Genomic DNA, 6569 nt, shown 5'->3' with positions numbered 1-6569 from the left:
AAAAATCCACAAAATATTTCGGTTCATTTTAACGGAAACAAAGCGTGAACCGCTACCTACACTTTTCGGCAAATATTGGTTTTTGCTTTTCAGACCTTAAATTCAGGTCAGAACTTGACAAATGATGGCTCGTTAGAAAGCTTACAGATCATAGAACAATATCACATATAAAAATCCACAAAATATTTCGGTTCATTTTAACGGAAACAAAGCGTGAACCGCTTACCTACGCTTTTCGGAAAAAATTGGGTTTTTGCTTTTTAGACCTTTAATTCAGATCAGAACTGGACAAAGGATGGCTCATTAGAAAGCTTACAGATCATAGAACATTATCACATATAAAAATCCAAAAAATATTTCGGTTCATTTTAACGGAAACAAAGCGTGAACCACTACCTACGCTTTTCGGCAAAAATTGGTTTTTGCTTTTCAGACCTTAAATTCAGGTCATAACTGGACGAATGATGGCTCATTAGAAAGCTTACAGATCATAGAACAATATCACATATAAAAATCCACAAAATATTTCGGTTCATTTTAAGGGAAACAAAGCGTGAACCGCTACCTACGCTTTTCGGAAAATATTGGTTTTTGCTTTTCAGACCTTAAATTCAGGTCAGATCTGGACGAATGATGGCTCATTAGAAAGATTACAGATCATAGAACAATATCACATATAAAAATCCACAAAATATTTCGGTTCATTTTAATGGAAACAAAGCGTGAACCGCTACCTACGCTTTTCGGCAAAAATTGGTTTTTGCTTTTCAGACCTTAAATTCAGGTCAGAACTGGACGAATGATGGCTCATTCGAAATCTTACAGATCATAGAACAATATCACATATAAAAATCCACAAAATATTTCGGTTCATTTAACGGAGACAAAGCGTGAACCGCTACCTACGCTTTTCGGCAAAAATTGGTTTTTGCTTTTCAGACCTTAAATTCAGGTCAGAACTGGACGAATGATGGCTCATTAGAAAGCTTACATATCATAGAACAATATCACATATAAAAATCCACAAAATATTTCGGTTCATTTAACGGAGACAAAGCGTGAACCGCTACCTACGCTTTTCGACAAAAATTGGTTTTTGCTTTTCAGACCTTAAATTCAGGTCAGAACTACACGAATGATGGCTCATTCGAAAGCTTACAGATCATAGAACAATATCACATATAAAAATCCACAAAAATTTTCGGTTCATTTTAACGGAAACAAAGCATGAACCGCTACCTACGCTTTTCGGCAAAAATTGGTTTTTACTTTTCAGACCTTAAATTCAGGTCAGAACTGGACGAATGATGGCTCATTCGAAATCTTACAGATCATAGAACAATATCACATATAAAAATCCACAAAAGATTTCGGTTCATTTTAACGGAAACAAAGCGTGAACCGCTACCTACGCTTTTCGGTAAAAATTGGGTTTTTGCTTTTTAGACCTTTAATTCAGATCAGAACTGGACAAAGGATGGCTCATTAGAAAGCTTACAGATCATAGAACATTATCACATATAAAAATCCAAAAAATATTTCGGTTCATTTTAACGGAAACAAAGCGTGAACCACTACCTCCGCTTTTCGGCAAAAATTGGTTTTTGCTTTTCAGACCTTAAATTCAGGTCATAACTGGACGAATGATGGCTCATTAGAAAGCTTACAGATCATAGAACAATATCATATATAAAAATCCACAAAAGATTTCGGTTCATTTTAACGGAAACAAAGCGTGAACCGCTACCTACGCTTTTCGGCAAAAATTGGTTTTTACTTTTCAGACCTTAAATTCAGGTCAGAACTGGACGAATGATGGTTCATTAGAAAGCTTACATATCATAGAACAATATCACATATAAAAATCCAAAAAATGTTTCGGTTAATTTTAACGGAAACAAAGCGTGAACCGCTACCTACGCTTTTCGCCAAAAATTGGTTTTTGCTTTTCAGACCTTAAATTCAGGTCAGAACTTGATAAATGATGGCTCGTTAGAAAGCTTACAGATCATAGAACAATATCACATATAAAAATCCACAAAATATTTCGGTTCATTTTAACGGAAACAAAGCGTGAACCGCTACCTACGCTTTTCGGTAAAAATTGGGTTTTTACTTTTTAGACCTTTAATTCAGATCAGAACTGGACAAAGGATGGCTCATTAGAAAGCTTACAGATCATAGAACATTATCACATATAAAAATCCAAAAAATATTTCGGTTCATTTTAACGGAAACAAAGCGTGAACCACTACCTACGCTTTTCGGCAAAAATTGGTTTTTGCTTTTCAGACCTTAAATTCAGGTCATAACTGGACGAATGATGGCTCATTAGAAAGCTTACAGATCATAGAACAATATCACATATAAAAATCCACAAAATATTTCGGTTCATTTTAAGGGAAACAAAGCGTGAACCGCTACCTACGCTTTTCGGAAAAAATTGGTTTTTGCTTTTCAGACCTTATATTCAGGTCAGAACTGGACGAATGATGGTTCATTAGAGAGCTTACAGATCATAGAACAATATCACATATAAAAATCCAAAAAATATTTCGGTTAATTTTAACGGAAACAAAGCGTGAACCGCTACCTACACTTTTCGGCAAATATTGGTTTTTGCTTTTCAGACCTTAAATTCAGGTCAGAACTTGACAAATGATGGCTCGTTAGAAAGCTTACAGATCATAGAACAATATCACATATAAAAATCCACAAAATATTTCGGTTCATTTTAACGGAAACAAAGCGTGAACCGCTACCTACGCTTTTCGGTAAAAATTGGGTTTTTGCTTTTTAGACCTTTAATTCAGATCAGAACTGGACAAATGATGGCTCATTAGAAAGCTTACAGATCATAGAACATTATCACATATAAAAATCCAAAAAATATTTCGGTTCATTTTAACGGAAACAAAGCGTGAACCGCTACCTACGCTTTTCGGCAAAAATTGGTTTTTGTTTTTTAGACCTTAAATTCAGGTCAGAATTGGACAACTGATGGCTCATTAGAACACTTACAGATCATAGAACAATATCACATATAAAAATCCACAAAATATTTCGGTTCATTTTAACGGAAACAAAGCGTGAACCGCTACCTACGCTTTTCGGCAAAAATTGGGTTTTTGCTTTTTAGACCTTAAATTCATGTCAGAATTGGACAAATGATGGCTCATTAGAACACTTACAGATCATAGAACATTATCACATATAAAAATCCACAAAATATTTCGGTTCATTTTAACGGAAACAAAGCGTGAACCGCTACCTACGCTTTTGGGCAAAAATTGGGTTTTTGCTTTTTAGACCTTAAATTCATGTCAGAATTGGACAAATGATGGTTCATTAGAAAGCTTACATATCATAGAACAATATCACATATAAAAATCCAAAAAATGTTTCGGTTAATTTTAACGGAAACAAAGAGTGAACCGCTACCTACGCTTTTCGCCAAAAATTGGTTTTTGCTTTTCAGACCTTAAATTCAGGTCAGAACTTGACAAATGATGGCTCGTTAGAAAGCTTACAGATCATAGAAAAATATCACATATAAAAATCCACAAAATATTTCGGTTCATTTTAACGGAAACAAAGCGTGAACCGCTACCTACGCTTTTCGGAAAATATTGGTTTTTGCTTTTCAGACCTTAAATTCAGGTCAGATCTGGACGAATGATGGCTCATTAGAAAGATTACAGATCATAGAACAATATCACATATAAAAATCCACAAAATATTTCGGTTCATTTTAATGGAAACAAAGCGTGAACCGCTACCTACGCTTTTCGGCAAAAATTGGTTTTTGTTTTTTAGACCTTAAATTCAGGTCAGAACTGGACGAATGATGGCTCATTCGAAATCTTACAGATCATAGAACAATATAACATATAAAAATCCACAAAAGATTTCGGTTCATTTTAACGGAAACAAAGCGTGAACCGCTACCTACGCTTTTGGGCAAAAATTGGGTTTTTGCTTTTTAGACCTTAAATTCATGTCAGAATTGGACAAATGATGGTTCATTAGAAAGCTTACATATCATAGAACAATATCACATATAAAAATCCAAAAAATGTTTCGGTTAATTTTAACGGAAACAAAGAGTGAACCGCTACCTACGCTTTTCGCCAAAAATTGGTTTTTGCTTTTCAGACCTTAAATTCAGGTCAGAACTTGACAAATGATGGCTCGTTAGAAAGCTTACAGATCATAGAAAAATATCACATATAAAAATCCACAAAATATTTCGGTTCATTTTAACGGAAACAAAGCGTGAACCGCTACCTACGCTTTTCGGTAAAAATTGGGTTTTTGCTTTTTAGACCTTTAATTCAGATCAGAACTGGACAAATGATGGCTCATTAGAAAGCTTACAGATCATAGAACATTATCACATATAAAAATCCAAAAAATATTTCGGTTCATTTAACGGAGACAAAGCGTGAACCGCTACCTACGCTTTTCGACAAAAATTGGTTTTTGCTTTTCAGACCTTAAATTCAGGTCAGAACTGGACGAATGATGGCTCATTCGAAAGCTTACAGATCATAGAACAATATCACATATAAAAATCCACAAAAAATTTCGGTTCATTTTAACGGAAACAAAGCATGAACCGCTACCTACGCTTTTCGGCAAAAATTGGTTTTTGCTTTTCAGACTTTAAATTCAGGTCAGAACTAGACGAATGCTGGCTCATTCGAAAGCTTACAGATCATAGAACAATATCACATATAAAAATCCACAAAATATTTCGGTTCATTTTAACGGAAACAAAGCGTGAACTACCTACGCTTTTCGGCAAAAATTTGTTTTTGGTTTTCAGACCTTAAATTCAGGTCATAACTGGACGAATGATGGCTCATTAGAAAGCTTACAGATCTTAGAACAATATCACATATAAAAATCCACAAAATATTTCGGTTCATTTTAACGGAAATAAAGCGTGAACCTACCTACGCTTTTCGGAAAAAATTGGTTTTTGCTTTTCAGACCTTAAATTCAGGTCAGAACTGGACGAATGATGGCTCATTCGAAATCTTACAGATCATAGAACAATATCACATATAAAAATCCACAAAAGATTTCGGTTCATTTTAACGGAAACAAAGCGTGAACCGCTACCTACGCTTTTCGGTAAAAATTGGGTTTTTGCTTTTTAGACCTTTAATTCAGATCAGAACTGGAAAAATGATGGCTCATTAGAAATCTTACAGATCATAGAACATTATCACATATAAAAATCCAAAAAATATTTCGGTTCATTTTAACGGAAACAAAGCGTGAACCGCTACCTACGCTTTTCGGCAAAAATTGGTTTTTGTTTTTTAGACCTTAAATTCAGGTCAGAATTGGACAACTGATGGCTCATTAGAACACTTACAGATCATAGAACAGTATCACATATAAAAATCCACAAAATATTTCGGTTCATTTTAACGGAAACAAAGCGTGAACCGCTACCTACGCTTTTCGGCAAAAATTGGTTTTTGCTTTTCAGACCTTAAATTCAGGTCAGAACTGGACGAATGATGGCTCATTCGAAATCTTACAGATCATAGAACAATATCACATATAAAAATCCACAAAATATTTCGGTTCATTTTAACGGAAACAAAGCGTGAACCGCTACCTACGCTTTTCGGCAAAAATTGGTTTTTGGTTTTTAGACCATAAATTCAGATCAGAACTTGACAAATGATGGCTCATTAGAAACCTTACAGATCATAGAACAATATCACATATAAAAATCCACAAAATATTTCGGTTCATCTTGACGGAAACAAAGCGTGAACCGCTACAAACGCTTTTCGGCAAAAATTGGTTTTTGCTTTTTAGACCTTAAATTCAGATCAGAACTGGACAAATGATGGCTCATTAGAAAGATTACAGAACATATAAAAATATCACATATAAAAATCCAAAAAATATTTCGGTTCATCTTGACGGAAACAAAGCGTGAACCGCTACCTACGCTTTTCGGCAAAAATTGGTTTTTGCTTTTTAGACCTTAAATTCAGGTCAGAACTGGACAAATGATGGCTCATTAGAAAGCTTACAGATCATATAACATTATCACATATAAAAACCCAAAAAATATTTCGGTTAATTTTAACGGAAACAAAGCGTGAACCGCTACCTACGCTTTTCGGCAAAAATTGGTTTTTGTTTTTTAGACCTTAAATTCAGGTCAGAATTGGACAACTGATGGCTCATTAGAACACTTACAGATCATAGAACAGTATCACATATAAAAATCCACAAAATATTTCGGTTCATTTTAACGGAAACAAAGCGTGAACCTTAAATTGGGTTTTTGCTTTTTAGACCTTAAATTCATGTCAGAATTGGACAAATGATGGCTCATTAGAACACTTACAGCTCATAGAACATTATCACATATAAAAATCCAAAAAATATTTCGGTTCATTTTAACGGAAACAAAGCGTGAACCGCTACCTACGTATTTCGGCAAAAATTGGTTTTTGCTTTTCAGACCTTAAATTCAGGTCAGAACTGGACGAATGATGGCTCATTAGAAAGCTTACATATCATAGAACAATATC

This window comes from Papaver somniferum, unplaced genomic scaffold (assembly GCF_003573695.1).
Source record: "Papaver somniferum cultivar HN1 unplaced genomic scaffold, ASM357369v1 unplaced-scaffold_21, whole genome shotgun sequence".
In the NCBI taxonomy this organism is placed as follows: domain Eukaryota; kingdom Viridiplantae; phylum Streptophyta; class Magnoliopsida; order Ranunculales; family Papaveraceae; genus Papaver; species Papaver somniferum.
The sequence above is the reverse complement of the archived record's forward strand: the minus strand, read 5'-3'. Positions refer to the sequence as shown.